Below are 17,254 nucleotides of genomic sequence, written 5' to 3'. Positions count from 1 at the left end.
CTCTCAACAGTTTTCTGTCCAGTGATTTTTCCTGAAATGAAGGGAGGAAGGAAGGAAGAAAGGTAGGAAAGAAACAGAAGGATAGAAGGAGAGAGAGAAAGAATTCTGCCTCTCCTCCAAAGCACACACAGTCCTGAAAGACAGCCAACAGGAGTTGAAAGGTAGCTCCCCAAGCAGCAACCTTGTGTGCCATCACTTGATGAACGAAGTATTTGTTCTTTCTCTCTCTTGGGATGATCACTCATGCCAAGTATTCTGGCATGCTCCTGAGCCTGCTGTCCAGACGATATTCACTTACTAACAGGAGCATTTGTCTTTGGGTAATGCTCTAAGTTATACCACTGGGGTTTGCGGGGCATGAGAATTTTCAGTGTTGGAAAGAGAATAAAAGGCCACCTCCTTTCTCTTCAGGCAAGCAGAGACTCTGCATTCTCTCCATGTAGGCTCTTCTTTGTTATTTTTGTCCAGAGATTGTCTTAGATCCAAATCAACCAAACAAAAGCTGATTATCTCACCTTTAAATAGAAGGATTACAGCAGAGAAGTTGATGCTGGGTAACTGATCTCCCACTTGAGCAGCTGAGGGGGATATCCCTTACGATGAAACAAATTTGAAGGAAGGAGGGGAAAAAATTGCCAGGCTAAAGATTAATGCAGAGCCATAGCTCCAAGCATCATGGCTGACATTTGACTCATCATTCATAGTTATTTGTATCTACAGGAAAAAAGAGCACAAATAAATAGCAATTTTAACTCCCACTGCAGTAGAAAACCAGCTTTTCCTCTGGAAGGTTCACCATAAGGGAAACTTTCTTGGGAAGCATTAAAGAGAAGAAAAACACCAATGTCAGTTAATGCTGACGTCTTTCTCTTTTCTCTTCCCACAGCCCTACAACAAATTTTTGTTGGTGTTCTGTTAACGACATATTACCTACTTATAGTGGATTCCTTGGAACTAAATAGGCTACAATTTAATTCCTGGAAATACCCTCTCTGGAACAACTCTCTTCTAGGAATATCATAGAACAGGTCCCAGGTTAGTACAGAGAAATGCTCAGCAGGATTCAGACGTTACATGTATGCAAAGGTTATTTTAAGTAACCCTTTCATTTCCCTAGTCCTTGTCTGCTTCTGCCAGTTCCCTTGGCTCTGACTAAAGCATATTGAAAATGTCTTTAATCTTCACCGGTGAAACACAGGGCAAGAGCCCCGATGACAGCCTGGGCTTGCTGCGGAAGATCTGGGGGCTGCTGGGGTTCCCTGAGGCACAGGTATGCATAGCTGTTCCCCTGTCTGACTACATCTTCTCCACAGCCTTTGCTGGGGGAGTTTTGGGGTTATTGTAGCTGTAGCATGCTCACCGAGGACTTTCTTACTCTAGTAGAATCTTCCTTAGACTTACCTTAACATGTTGTTTTTAGTTAGCAGAGAAATGGAGGCTAATCTTTTTCTTCAGAGTAGGCTAATGCTGAAACCATTTTCTGGCATGTTCACACTTTGAAATTCACAGAATCTCACAATCATAGAATGGCTGAGATTTGAAGAGACCTCTGGAAGCCATCTGGTCCAACCCCCCTGCTCAAGCAGGGTCACCTAGAGCAGGTTGCCCAGGCCCATGTCCAGGTGGCTTTTGAAGATCTTCAAGGAGGAGATCCCACAGCCCCTCTGGGCAACCTGTGCCAGTGCTCCGTCACCCGCACAGTAAAGACATGCTTCCTGATGTTTGGATGGAACATCTTGTGTGCCAGTTTGTGCCCATTGCCTCTTGTAATTTATATATTGGTAAAATTTCAAGGTATTAAGAGTCCTGGTAGTAAGAGAAACCAGACACCATAGAAGTATGGTTCTGTTCTCCATTTAACCCACAGTATCTTAATTCTGGAAAATGTAATTTCAAAGGACGACATTTTCACTTGAGCAACATGTTTGGGAGTGAGCCTGATTCTGCACTAAATTGGTGCAATTTCAAGGAGATAATCCTGATTTATACTCAGGTAACCGAGAGGAAAATCAGATCCATTATATCCATAAGAGCAATCATATAATAAAAGAGCTGGAGTTTTAAACTGTCATTACAGCCAAGACAAATAGATTTTCTTGTCACCCATCCTCACAGCCTGTGACAGCTCAGAGCTCTGGTAGATGGGTTTTTGAACTGGAGGATGATAGGAACAAGCTATGAAAACACCACAGAGTGTCTTTTTGGCATTTTACCTTTTCCTCTGGTCTTCGTTTTATCATCATAATCTAGATAAGAAACAGCAGTGCACAGTATGAGTAGCATTTTGATGTCATGCAGGCTGCTGAAGAAGTGGAAGATACAGCCTAGTTCAAGTGTCAGACATGCATCGGCAAGATTAATTTACAGCAAAGTCAGAAATCTGAGTAGGTTTGAATTACGCTCCTCCATAGTACAAAAAAAGATTGCACTATGAAAATTGATGTGACATAGTGCAGAGGTGAAAGAAGAAATTGGTTTCTTTTTACTTTAAGGATAGCATTGGAGTCTAGTATTAAACCAAGCTAGTATGATTACATAATACTGGCATTAGAAGACAAAAAATATTCATCTTCCTCAGGTCAGGCCAAATTCTCCTTTTCTTTAATTGCTCTGGGGAAATATGGATTTACACGTGAACCAATAAAAGCAGGATGAACTCCTTTTCAGCATGTAAGAAGAGAAGAGACACAGACCACTCTGCAAAGCAGAAGGAAAAATTGCAAAGTAATTTTCACCAGCAAAACACATTTCACCCTCCAGTATGAAGCAATGGGGAACAGCAATCAGAATTGATTGTTCCAGTTAAAAGTCTGCATCACGATGTTACCGAAAAAGTAGCATGATGAGCTCAGCTTTTCTGACAACGTGTCGCAGTAAATATAGACAGGAGCCTGTTAAGATTAAAGAGTTCTTTGGCACATCATACATTTTCTTGATTCACTGTGCATCATTAAGCTTTCTCTTTTTATGATGCTTTGTTTATTTCATGGACAAGCCATTAAATTCAAATTACATCTTGAAGGAAATTTACTTCTTTTGGGTCCTTCTGTGGAAAGCTCTCATTATCTGTATTTGTATTTCTAATGCAGATGAATGGGTCAGATCTTAATAGCAGGTCAGACAGGTGAGGTGGTTGTAGACATCAATAACGCTATGCTTTTTTGCTTTAGCTGCTCAGCTTCTACCTTTTCTTTGCAGAATCTCCAAATATTTATGTAGGTATGTAAATCAGTGTAATAAAAATGATAGAAAACCTTTTTTTTTTTTTTCCCCCTCCAGCTCCTGTGCCATAATTTTAATGTTTTATTGCTGATTACAGTGACGTTAAATAGTCAGTAAAACAAGTATATCTGCATCACACAGTATGTAAACAGCATTTCAGATGGCTAAGATGTTTAAAATTTTTCAGTTGTATGATATTTAAAATTGTATCTTTCTTTGCAATCCCTTCACTTCTTTGGCTGCTCAATGGTCATGAATTTTATGAGTAAAAGGCTAGAGCTGTGTAATCACATTTATTATACAGAAGTAGAAAGACTTTATTTGCCATTAATTTAGAGAGAAATTGTGTCACTAAGTCTCTCCTTTTATTGAAAGATAATAATTTTGTAACATTTAATAAAATGCAAAGGTAAGTGTCTAACTGAAGGTCTTGTGCAATACTTAAAAGTCATCTAAATATGATCACAGTTTCTTTAATCAGTTTCACACTTGTACACCCTGAGAAACCTCCTTCTCCCCCTTTTACCGTTAGGTTACATTAGGATTTGCCATATGCAAATAGCACAGCAAATATTTCTAGCTCTAAATTGAAAGCAGTTTTTAGCGTGTTTGTTTTGACAACGGAGTTTGTAGCTGGAGTAATCCAAACCTTTACTGGTGTTTTAGAAACCAGTGACAAAAGTGGTTCTGATTTTCTGATTCATGGCAACTCTTTTTCACCTTTCAAAATGTTTGTACTTGTCACCTCTGCTGTTGTTGGCTGCATTATCATTTACTATAGACAGATGTCTTTATGCAAGGTGCTGAGTTTCTTCAACGAGGACAGGAGTCAAACATCTCGGAAGACATGCATAACACCTTGCAGGATCATGTCCAAGACCTAGTAAAAGTCTTGTGTTCACGTGCAAATCATTGGTGCAGAGTGACCTTTGTGATAATGCTATTTCTTTTTAACTTACCTGTCATTTTTATTTGTCATAATGTTTTGCTCTGTGCTGAAAGCCCAATAAGATGCCATGTTACAAAGATAAGCCTTTTTCTACCATTATGCTGTACTATTGTGTCAGGAAGAAAGAACGTTCCAAGGTTGCCTTCTGAGATACATCAAACTGTTGTACAGGACTGCAGGTGGACTAATTACTGCATCTGATACATACCCAGGAGGTCAGCTCAGCCTTGGGTAGCCTGGGTCTCTGGGAGAGACCCAGAGTTATCTGTACTCCTCATGTAAATATGTTCTGGAGATCACCTGCAAGAGACTTGAGAGTCATTTGGGAAGAAAACACAAACAGCATTTGCTGTCTTAACCAGTACCCTCTATCCAGTACCTTTATCCAGTATAAGTACTGGATAAGTACCCTTATCCAGTTTCCCTCTAGGGAAATTATGGAAATACATGAGAAACTCTCAGTCCAGAAGGTTGATAAACATAGTTCTTGACATAGTCACTGATTTCCATTCTGGTAAGGAAAACTGTGCATATATTCTCCTAACCATATTAAAACAGTACCCATTTGTAGTCACCAGTACCAACTCAACCTTTGCCAGTGGAATAGAGTCTCTCCTTGGAATCAGACTGGTGTATTGCAAGTGGCATATTAGTAGCAGGAGAACAAATACTTCCCCTGGCTTTAGCCACTATTAAAAATAGGTTTCTGCACTGATTTGCAATCTTTCCTCTCACATTCCCTTTATACTAGACACATTTTAATCTGGGAGCTGATAGTAAGACTTTCTTTCACAGTACAGAAGATCAAGAGCACATAGTTTGTGGAAGATGTCTCACACATTAGAAAACATTCTTCTGACAGTTTCATATGACTAAAGTCTTGTCGATGTGGCCAGTAAAGGAGGAGTTTGGTTCTGTTGGTCACATCCTTGGTTGACTGCTTTTCCTCCTCCTGTTTGCAGAGGAATGGACTTGAATGTGGCTTTAAGCAGTATGTTTTAGCTTGTAATAAATAAACTATCCTTGCAGGGTTTCTGGTTCCATCCAGCTTCCCAAACCATGAAGGCAAAAAGATAACCAGCCTTCAGATCTGTCTGTGTTATATTTGACATTGTGAAAAAGTAAGTGCTCTGGGCACTTCTCAGAGGTTTATGAGGATGACATTTCTCTTTTGGGGGAGACAGCATCGCAGTATATATACACAAATTGTTTTTCTCAGGACTCAGGAAGACTTTTCACTGTTAATCATATGTGGTAGACTGCAAGTGTTCATCTAAAACAGCTCACTGTGAGGGAGTTTGCATTGCATTATTATTCTCCATTGAGTCTTCTGTATAAAGTTCTGTCTATATTCCTCAGTCACATGCCACAGCATCCGATAGGGCATCTGCACAGTACAATGCATCCCTGAATGTTGTTACTCAAGCTGTATGCAGCGTCAACAACAATATAGGAATTTTTTCAGTAAAACATACAGGCCACAAAGGGATGCATGTTGTAGTAGCTGCATAAATGCTGTCAGGCCTCAGAATTGTCTCCATTTCTGTACCTATGGAGACTTTTCCTAGATAAAATCTGCACAGTGTACATTTAAGGACACTTTGACAACTAACTTATGTGAAAATCAATGGGTTTGACGTTTGAATGTCTTTAAAATTCTAGTCCTTGGTATCTACTGCTCTAAAGATGTAAAGTGTTTTCCAGAGAAGAAGAGTGGTCTACACATTCTCCAGAGACATGATCATAACTTGTGATGTTTGTCCAGTTCTTTGAGAGTCTTGGCAGCTTCTCAGAGGTAACTCTGTGTAAAGGTAAGAATGTGCTCAGGCACTCTTGGGTGGAGGGGCTGGATTTTACTGTTTCGATCATTTTAAATGATGTTATTCCAAGTGAAGAACAGTTGAAGCATAGACAAAATGATAAACCTTGCTATAGTGTATTTGGCTTCCTGATAGCAAAATCCTCTCTGGTGTGTTGGTATCTATATAATGCAAATAACTTCCACATGTCCGGCAGCCTGCTTAGCAAATACGTTGTAGTCAGTACTGAAGAAATAGATTAGTTTTTAAACCATGAAATTATATGGTTCTTTGTTTGTATCTAAATAATGTTGCAGCTGTTTCCTTATTCCATATAAATTTTAATTTTGTTATTGCTACCATGAAACCCACACTGTAGTACTGACTGGATAGTTAGTTTGATATTGGTGTGCCAGTACCAGCTGGACAGCTTTGCTGGTTGCAGCTCATCATCTCATCATGCCTCATCCTTGCTGCCTCCATCTCATCCTCATCATGTCTCATCAAGGGCTAGTAGGGGACATTCTTCTAATGCAGACAGCCAGGGAACTGGTTTATTGTTGTTCTCTCCAGTAATTTAGCCCATCTCTAGTCTTAACAATGACAACACTTTCTTTCTTTTCTTTCTCTGTTTTTCCTTCATCACTAGCAGATCTGATTCCCCTCTCTGGCATATCAGACATGTTCCATTAGTTGCCACAGAGTGACCCTGGCACTGGTCTGGGACATCACATAGACAGTCAGCCATCCTGCCCCTCCAAGATTCATTGGGCTTCTGCTTTGCTTCAGAAGATCTTAATTTGTTTTCCTTCATAAGGCCAGCTTCTAAGTATACACATTTTAGTAGAGTCAACAGATCTCAGAGACTGAGAAAAGCCTGTTTGAAAAAACTTAATTACTTCTTTCTTCCTCTTGGATTTTCCAGGAGTGCTCAATTTCCTTTTCCAGCACCCAGAATGCATATCTTATTTTACTACTAACTGTTAGTCAAAAATGAGCTTTGTTTAATTCACTGGGCTTTTTGCAAAATGTTATATTTATACTAGACTGTTTTATGATATTTATGCTATGGCATAAATATTTTTGCAAGTGTACTATAAAACAGATTGCATCTCCCCCTCACTGTGACTTCAGAGAATTTTTTCTTTATTTTTTTCTGAATGTAATGGTGTCTTCCTATTGTTTTTGAGGCCACTGGCTCCAGGCATACAGTTATTCATAGTCACACACACTTGTAAATACAGTCATATACATAGATGATCACAAATAGAGACCTTTCAAAGAATGTAATCTGTATTTGGGAGCCTGGATTAAAAGGCCTTTCATGGAGATTCAAAACCTAAACAAAAGCATAAGGAATAATTAATCAACATGAAAGTGGGTAGAAAACCTTCAGAAACTGGTGAGATTTCTGAAAAATATTCCTTATCCAAGTCAGAATTAAAAACAAAAGTGTTCTCTGTTTTGAATGTCTCTCATTCAAAAAAAAAAAAAGATATTGACATAAATGTCTTGATTTTGAAACTATGTGTTTTGATTTAGAGTTGCTAAAATCTTTTTCAGAGAAATTTTGGAGAAAATTTACTATAGAGTCAACATACTCCCAGAAATAACTCCAAGCTGAAGAACACAATGCTTTCTTTAATGAAGTTGAGAGCTAGCACTGGGGACTTGGTGCTGGCTGCCGGTTTAGGTTTCTAGGTTAAGAGTTATGATTTTCAGGCCTGAACCTGGGCTATAACAAATGTTTGAGAGGGAAACATCCCACCAGAGTGGACACCTCAGAGCATGGGAAGGAAATCAGGCAGACCAGGAACTTTGAGTCTAAATGGCACCTAATGGTCTCAAGTGTCTACAGCATAAAAAAGCCGTAGAAGCCCATTCCTGTTTGGGGCCTCATAGTCTTCAGGGACTACTGTCCACAGTAGGTAGGAGTTAAGCAGCCTGGAGCCCATCACTCTTCTCAAAATGAGTTCAGTTTGGTCGTTGAGAAATATTGGCGTGTGGATGAAAAACTACTGAGGCATCCAGACGAGAGTAAACAGTTGTATTTGGAAGGGTCACTCTGAAGGGAGATGACTAAAGCACAACAGCAGGAATGTTTTAGGGCCAATCTTACACCCCAACCCTCTACAGAGTTAACATCTGTAGTGGGTTTACGTGGCAAGGTTTTGGTAGCAGGGGGCCATAGGGGTGGCTTCTGTGAGAAGGATCTAGAAGCTGCCCCATGTTTGGTAAGGGCCCCACTGCTGACCAGAGCCGAGCCAATAAGTGATGTTGTTTTGCGCCTCTGTGAGAGCATATTTAAGACAGGAAAAAAAAATGCTGCCCCACACAGCAGCTGGGAGAGTGAGAGGAGTGAGGAACAGCCTTGCAGGCGCCAAGGTCAGTGAAGAAGGAGGGGGAGAGGTGCTCCAGGCGCCGGAGCAGAAGTCCCCTGCGGCCTGTGGTGAGGACCATGGTGAAGCAGGCTGTCCCCCTGCAGCCCATGGAGTACCACGGTGGAGCAGGGTTCCATGCTGCAGCCTATGGAGGAGACCACGGTGGAGCAGGTGGACCTGCAACAACGGAGGCTGCGGCCTGTGGAAGATCCCTGCCAGAGCAGATTCCAGGCCGGACCTGTAGCCCATGGAGAGGAGACCACGCAGGAGCAGGTGACCTGGCAGGAGCTGCTGCCCGTGGGGGATCCAGGTTGGAGCAGTTCGCTCCTGAGGGATGGACCCCGCGGTATGGACCCATATCTGGAGCAGTTCTTGAAGAGCTGCTGCCTGTGGGCAGCCCACGCCAGATCAGTTCAGCAAGGACTGCGTCCCGTGGGAGGGACCCCACAGCACAGGGGACGAGAGTGACCGAGAAGGAGCGGCGGAGAAGCAGCGCTATAGACTGACCATAACCCCCATTCCCCCGCGCCACTCGGGGGGAGGAGGTGGAAGAGGGCAGATGGGGGGGAAGGTGCTTTTGGTTTCTTTCCTTTGCTTCTCACTTCTCTAGCTTGTTAGTAATAAGTAATAAATCTTACTTTCTCCCTATGCTGAGTCTGTTTTGCCCGTCACAATAATTACTGCATGATCTCCCTGTACTTATCTCAACCCTTGAGCCCTTTTCATCATTTTTTCTCCCCATTCCTCTTTGAGGAGGGGGAGTGAGAGAGCAGTTGTGGTGAAGTTTGTCCGCCCACCTGAGTAAAACCACCACAACATCTAATTTATTGCCCTCTTTTATGTGATAGTACAGAGGGTAAATGAAATGCATTAACAAAATTTGCAGGTGGTAATAAATTGGGAGGCACCAGAGAGGGGAGATAAATACTACAGAAGAGCCTAGAGATTAGAAGCATGACTAGGAGAAAAAATGAGATTCATTTTTGGAAAATGTAAACTTGTAGGTCTGCTCAGAATTAACCAATGCACAGATACCGTAAAGCAGAGAGACAACTGAAAGTTTTCATTGGCCTTCATTGCTTCTTCTGTAGAATTGTAAAGTTTCTATTTCTTTTTCTACCAGTTCTCAGACAAAGGCAACACCATCAGACACTGATGTCTTGGCTTGGTATTTAATGGACCTTACTGCTGCTAGAATAAGCATGTGTTCCAGGAACAACTTCCCATGCAATATCTATTTAAAGGGATGTGCCAGTCACACTAGATGGGCACATTTGAGGGATATTATTAGTATGTCATTATGTGCTTTTTTACAGAGGTTTGAGGTGTGTAAATGATTGTTAGGCATCAGAAAAAATATTCTCCATTAAGACAATCATGTGATAATAAAGCTTTTTTCAGTTTTTGATCCAAAGACCACTGAAGTTAATAGGAGTCTCTGTCACTTGAGAGACATTTGGATCTGGCTCTCCAGACTTTTTTTTTTTTCTTTTTTTTTCCCTGTCTGCTTGGTTGTGAATTTAACAAAACTGTTTGTCATTTGCATTGGGAAGGCTATTCTCACAGCTAGAAATCTTTTCTGTTAAAAAAGATGGAGCTGGGAAAAGGAGGAGGAGCTGGTCTAGAGAACAAAACAAATCCTGCACTTTTCTGTGGAGTTTTCAGCAGTTCAGTGCATGTTTTCCTTTTGTTAGAGTGCCAAATGTGTGGTCTGCTACACAAAGCAGGACACGGCCCTTTGCACTCCTTTCCCACATGCAGTTACTTGTAGTGTATGACACTTTCTTATTGTCTTGGAAGACCTGACCGTATATGAAAAGCAAACTCCAAACCATTTCTTCAGTGTACAAGGCAAGTGTGTGAGTAACCTGACAGGACTAAATTCAGAGATGCCAGTGGAAGGTCTTGATTGCGTATGAAGGATGATCAAGCTGAAGTGATCCAGTGCTAATTGCTGTGATAGTGTGCAAGACTTACCTTGAAATTTCTCTGTAATGCCATTTTGTTCCATCAACTGAAATAAAGTTATCATAAACTCCCACATCTGCCTGTGGTATATTTTGTGAGGACTGTGCAGCACGGGTATGTATCCCCAGAATGTGAGAAGTATAATAATTAATAGGCCTCATTCCACGCTACTGAAGTACCTAGGAGGCTTTCCATCAGTTTTAATGAGAGCTGAAATGTGCCTTAACTGAGCTCTATGGGGAAGGAGAGGCTTTCTAAATTACATATTTCTTTAGCTCTGCAAAAAGTTCTTTGGGGGTCATTCTCTTTTCTGGGTGAAATGCACATTTCCAGAAACACACACACACAAAGATAGCTCATCCCACCTGACAAAGCATGTTGGCAAGATAAGGAGACAATAAAATAAACTCAAACCTCTCCAGCTCCCAGGCTATTTGTTCTGCAAAACCAAAAAAAAAAAAAAAAAAAAAAAAAAAAAAGACATGGCTTGTGATGTGGCCAAAGGCTTAATAACTTAAAACTCAGGCAGTCCCAAAGGCCTCAAAGGAGAATAAATGCCAAACTCAGGGATGCCTACTCCATCGACAGTTCCATGCTTTTATAGCAAAGGAGCTCCAGCCCAAAGGGATCAGTTAATCATAACTGAGGGCATGTGATCCCTCAGGCTGTTGAAACCAGGGATAAAAAGCAACAGCAGAGTCCACAGCAGGTTATCAGACAGAATTATGGCAGCCGTATCTGCAGGCAATAGAGGTGCAGATAGTAATGGGAAAGTCTAACAGAAACGAGAAGAGCTGCTTCCGCTCCTCATGCACAGACTAACACAGCTTCCTTGGACAATGTCCAGGAGGAGAAGCCCAGACTCTCAACACACACAAAAATTCTCCACCTGCCTCACCACCAGCAGTCATGTTCCCTCAGTGAGCAGCAGGGACAGAAGTTCTGGCAGGACTTCTCCCTGCCTCTCTGCTCAGCCCACCAAGGTTGTCTCAGTCTCTTCCAGACTCATTTGCAAATAGCCAGTCCCCTGCAAGCCTTGAGCATGTCTAGACGTTGGTTAATCCCTTCTCTTGTGCCAGCTGGGTGACATCAGCATACTGAATATCGCTGCAAATTTCTGCACAGGCCAGGTCTCTCAGCAAACCTATAATAAGCCTTTCCCATGCTACTTCGCTGGAATCACTGCAGTAGAGAGGAATGCTGCCAACAGCTGCCTGTTAGGGTCTCTTTGGAATATGAAAGTGACAACTGTAGGGAGGGACTTTGGGCATCCATGGTGGTCTCCACAAGTAAGTCATCAAGCCTCATGGTCGTTGCTGTCCTTTTCTGATGGGCATCAAGGAACCAATGTGGATTCTGTTTCTTTGTCTGTATTAAACAGGAGTTAATCCATCTGTTGCACATGTATGTATATCTCTTTATTAATTTCATATTGAGGCCTATAATCTATTTGACAACATTCAAGTAAATCTCAGGATTCAAGGGGCTGCTACTTGCCGCAACAATAATCGCAATGATCTCCTGCCACCTGGCTGATTGTTTACCCATACACAGGACTGTCAGCACCAAACTCGGCTGAGCACTGTCTTCCTAAAAGCTATTCTAAGTTCAGTGGCATTCTCAGTCTCTATTATATATAAAAGAAACAAGAGAGCCTGTCAGAATAAAGTCATTTATTGCATACTCAGAAATACCTCTAATTGTTGCATGGCACTTAAATACTTAGAATATCTTGAGATCAATAGATTGATCTCACTGAGTCATCTGTCTCCCACCTATTCAAATGCTCATGCTCAGCATTGTAATTATCTCAGCACCTTTAAATTGTCTGTTTTGAGTAGCAGAACACCAAAATGATGGGTAAATACGGCTGTGTTGGCCCTGTCTGCTGTGGCTGAACACAAGGAGAATGATGCAGAGGGAATATTTGGGGACAAGGCCATCAGTTTTTATGGGAACAGAGTAGATCTCTGTCAAGTCATTGAAACAATAAAAATTACCTTATTTTCCAGGAGACAATGTTCATGTGCTGCTTGCAGTACTTAAATGTTACACAAGAAAATAGAACTTGTCACTGTCTGCTCAGCTCATTGATCTGCCTACTAGTCTAATATCCTGACTGCAAAAGTTGCCAATATTCAAATTTTCAGAAGATGAAAGATCCCCATAATGCCCCTCACCAATTGTTCAGCAGTGCATAAGAGGAGAAAATCTCCTTGTTGATCACCTACAGTGATCAATTCATGTCTTGGAGCATGAGATTTAATTGCCTTTAACTTTGTCTTCAGTTTGAAAAAATAGCATTTGTAAAAATTATCTCTTTGTCTTACTGCACACTGATGGGCAGTGGATGCTAAATCCAGAAACAGCCATTCAAGTACCAACCTCTGAGGCAAGTGTAACTGGGTTTTAAATGTACAGCATTTTAGTCAAATAAATAATAACTGTTTTTTACATCCATATAATAATAAAACCATTTTTAAAATCATCCTCTGCATTGTTATACCAATAAAACCCCACCTATACAGATGACTGAACACTGCAGTTTGGAGTTTTAACAAGTTTTTTCCCCCTTTCTTTTTCCCTAGCAGGTTCTCAACCCTGATTATCTGAGAGCTCCAAAGAAATATATTTTAACAAACAAAACTAGGCAGATGTATCATCCACTGTGGGATTTGAACCCATCATCACTGGGGAGAATGCTGCAATTTAATAGATGAAGATGTCAAACCACGTTATAGGAGCTTTTGCGACTGCATATTTATCACAGTGTCATAGGGGTCCCTGGCAAACGGAAAGATTTCACTGTTTATTCACAGTGAAGACACTTAATTAATGACTAGGCCTAATCAGACTGTTTTATTATTTACAGGGATTCCAACATGGCTTAGCTCAACTGATATGAAAACAAACCATCCTCAGCCTGCTCTAATTAATAATTCTGAACCAGACTCACAGAGTGGCACTGTCAAGTAGCTCTTTGGTGATTTACAACACCTCCTCTGCTACATTTACATTGCTTGCATGCAAATGAGCTGCCAACCCTGCAAATCCTTCATTTTAAAATACAATGTGCCGTCTTGTTGACTACTGAAATGCCCTTATCTTTGCACATGACTTAATGGAGACAAATGCTTGACTTGGGCAGGTTCATGGGGACCTTCATGGACACACACCTACACAGGATGTCATTTCAGAAATGTTTAGGAGGCAGAAAATAAAAATCTTCTATTGCCTTTGGCACAGTTGCTGCAGCTAAATTCTTTCACTGAGTTGTCAGGCCTAACCTCTCCAAAAATGGATGGAATGCCCATTGTCTTGTACTTGCTAAATTAATTTCTATTGCTGCTACTTAGATGAAAGGCAAGGAAAATGTGACAGAGTGGATGGAGAGTTGTTATGAAATCAGTTTACTCCAACTTCACACGGAGGTGCAGGGTGATCTCAGCAGGTGATTGGATGCCATACTGGTCTGAGGATGAGAAGACGCAGGTTTTCCTCTATGGGAGGTTAGGAACAAAATCACCATAAAAATACACATGGGAAATAATTTTTGTTTACAAACAATTGACGAATGTTTCACATTTTCAAGTGAATTTCATATTCACAGCGGAGAAACTGAGGAAAAGAGAAGGTGAGTGACTCAGCTGGGAAGACATGCTGCCAGCTGGGGACAGCACCAGCAGATTCACACCAGCAGATCTCATTTTCTCTGCAAAGACTTCTGAATACAGAGGGAAAACATTATTAGCAGAGCAACATAAGCCAGATGAAAATAGCTTGCAAGTGTGAGTCATCCCACTTGTGACTGCTTCCTATTCCATCGTAAGCCATGCTTGAGAAACACCGCAAAGCAGCACATCAGCAAGGGAAAAGATCTCCCTCAAACTTATCAGCTTTAATGAAAAGCCAGCACTACTCAGCTGTCTATAGGAGCACCAATCATGTTTGCTCATCCTAGGGGACACCTGTCATTTTGAGGCTGGGAGGTGGGACTTGTGTACCAAAAAGCAGATACACACATACACATGGCTAGCTAAGTATTTAGTATATTCCCAGGCAAATCTGGCTTTAGCATAAGGCCAAAGGGGTTAAAATACTGGCACAAAATAAACTGCCTATTACACAGCACACAGCTTCCCAGCCGTGGGGGTGGGAAGTTCAGTAGCTAATGGAGGGCAGATGTTTCTTCAGGCTGCATATTGCACCAGGAGCTCCACCCTTCACGAAGATGGTATTGAAAGGAAGTAATTATTAAAGGCTTGCTGTCAAACTTAACTGAAGCACTCTACACTGGTGCCACCAAGGTGTTTCCTATTCAGTAATCTCATTAATGAGATGGGTAATGGAATGGAGTGAATTTATTAAACATGGAGGTGATACCAGCCTAGGAGAGGCTGTAACACAATGGAGTACAGGATGAAAGCTCAAGATTATCATGACAAATTGGAGAAATGGTCCAGGGAAGAAAAAAAAATAAATTAATTCAGTAAAAGTAAGTGTGGAGTAATACATTTACAGTATTGTACAGAAATAATGAACCACACAAATACAAGATAGGAAATTAATTTCTCTGCAGTCATTCTGCAGAAATGGATCTGGGCCTTGTAGTAGACTGCCAACTAAATATGAGGCAACTTAACTGTGAAGAAAAAGAAAGCATTATACTGGGATGTATAAACACAAACTGCAGATAAGATAGGTGAAGTAGTTCTGTCACTTTAGTCTGTTCTGGTGAGACTTTAGTTTAGGTAATCTTTCCATCTTCAAAACCACACTTTGTCTGCTGAAAGTCCAAATAGGAACTAAAAAGATCAGTGATCTGGAAATGAAGGCTTTTAAGGGAAGACTAAGAAAAAAAAAAAAAAGGGGGCCGCAAGTTTCTGAAAAGACTTGAAGAGGCAGATAATGCTCATCTCCAGAAGTTTACTGAAAAGGAAAGTGCAGATTTTTTTTTGTGTTCACTGCCGACAAAGTAATGAGTTTACTTGTAAGTGGAGAAAATTTTAGGCCAGGCATCAAAATAATTTTGACCTGGAAAGATGACATAGGAATAGATTTCCTGGAGAGACTAGAAAAATCATTAAGAAGGGGTGTAGTATCTATTAGGAACAATTTAGGCCTACTTAAACCCACAGGTCCGGGGAGTGAAATGAGAGACATTGTGATATCCCTTGTTTCCTTGTACCTAGTACAGCTTATGATAGACCGTGGAATATACACGACAGTTATCAGAGAGCTGTTGCTGACCATTATGTGATCCCTTTGAGGAAAGGAGTCAGAAAGACTTTCCCTTCACAGGCAAGACTGAGTGTAGCCAGTATATGTGATAGTCACTGTGGGTCCTCTAAATGTTTCTTTTTCTTCAAGTATATTTTGAGATGAGAAAGTGTCCCAAGATCACAGTATGCATTTCAAGCATAAAAACCTATATCTTAGATGACACTTGGTTTCTAATTTATTTTTTATTTTTTAGTGTTCTTGAGCATCTCCAAAAAGTCTTTTTCCATCTGTGTTCAAATAGAGAATATGCACATAATTTTTATGAATGTAATCTTAAACTCTTATTTTTTGTGATAGAATGTAAACTGCAATATTAATGCAGATAGGTTTCGTGAAGCTCTCTGACAACGGTGCCGTGTGTAAGCCACTTTATGCTGTAACCTGTACTAGATGTAAGGAAAACAATGGACCAGATTAGGTGGATGCCCACCAGCAGAACAAACAGATTTATAGACATAAGTAGCAGCAGAGATATCAAAGGGAACAATAAGCTGTTACAGACAGGCATGGGAACTGGGGACAAAAAAAAGAAGCCAAATTAGTAGGAGGAGGGTTTTTGAGAGGTGTCTGTAAAGAAACAATGGGCTGGAGTGGCCCAAGAAATGCAAACAGAGGAGGCAGATACGCATGCTGTATTCCAGTCCAGGCAAGAAGTGATCCAGCAAGCTCAGAACAAACAACTTGTCAGATTTGGAGAGAGATACTTGGTTACACTTTGTATAACGCAAAACTACTAAACATTCTAGACCTTCTATCCAGAAGATAGAGCTTCGCTTTAGAAAGACTGTTGTGTGCCACTAAGAGAGCTCTTCTGTCTGTGTTGTCACTGACACAGTAAGGACGAGATTCTAGGACACCTGAGATGGACTGAAATACTCCACAAGAGCTGAAGAATGACAGTGAAAAATACTGGTAAGTTAAAGATACTGAGGTTAATGTTGCAGTATATATAAAAATTAGAAGTCTTCAATGGCATGAGAAAAGGGAGTAAATAAATAAGGAGGAAATTATCTATACATATAATTACTTTCATTATGTGGCTCAGCAACACCTCTTCTAATAGAATATGTGAAAAACCTTGGGGTATCTGGGATTTTAAATAGCTTTTTCCATCACCATCAACTTATGGGCAGAGTTTCCTTGGGTTTAAAAAGGAAACAGGGCATAGCTGGATAAAGCAGACAGGCAAATGGACAATTTATCAAAATGTTATGCACTCAGCTAGATAAAAATTATTAATTTGTAACCGGTCTATTAAGAACTGTCAAGCCTCAAGTCAGGCTGGCAATTCTCAAGTTTGAGAATTCAATTTGTAGTCTACAGCATTAAATTAAAAAGTCCCCCTTTGTGTCAGTCTTCACTAATGTTTGTAGATATAACAGGGATGTCTGGCATCAGTGAGTCTGGTTTTTGTTTATTGCTCTTTTTGGCTTCAATGGGGTGCGAAGGAAGCAGAAATACAAAGAAGCCTCTTCTGCTTGAGATTTTTGATATTTGGGGAACATGCTGGGGTCTGTCTAAGCCTCCAGTCAGACTCAAAAGTTGAGCAGGTTAAAATCAGCTGCATCACAGACCTGTCCCTAGGCACTACTCTGTTCCCATCCAAAGACAAGATCTGAGGTGGTGATATGGGAATTTCTCTGCTGTTAGAA

General features: G+C 40.8%; 1 protein-coding gene and 1 long non-coding RNA gene across 7 annotated transcripts in view; both read left to right on the top strand.

Annotated features, from left to right (window-relative positions):
• Positions 1–11,369, top strand: part of LOC308191884 — a 54,166-nt gene extending 42,797 nt beyond the window's left edge. The window contains exon 4 of the long non-coding RNA XR_013948337.1: positions 5,876–11,369. This is a non-coding gene — a long non-coding RNA (uncharacterized lncRNA). The remainder of the gene's footprint in view (positions 1–5,875) is intronic.
• Positions 11,370–15,751: 4,382 nt separating this feature from the next.
• The window catches only part of LOC308191879 (uncharacterized protein), a 109,347-nt gene continuing 107,844 nt past the window's right edge, over positions 15,752–17,254 (top strand). For all 6 annotated transcript variants that reach the window (XR_013948328.1, XR_013948329.1, XR_013948330.1 and 3 more), the window contains exon 1: positions 15,752–16,514. The gene's annotated coding sequence lies outside the window, so the exon portion shown is untranslated. The remainder of the gene's footprint in view (positions 16,515–17,254) is intronic.

Source organism: Anser brachyrhynchus (assembly GCF_964034855.1).
Source record: "Anser brachyrhynchus genome assembly, chromosome: 3".
Classification (NCBI taxonomy): domain Eukaryota; kingdom Metazoa; phylum Chordata; class Aves; order Anseriformes; family Anatidae; genus Anser; species Anser brachyrhynchus.
Note: the sequence above shows the minus strand (reverse complement) of the source record. Positions and strands in the feature narration are given on the sequence as shown.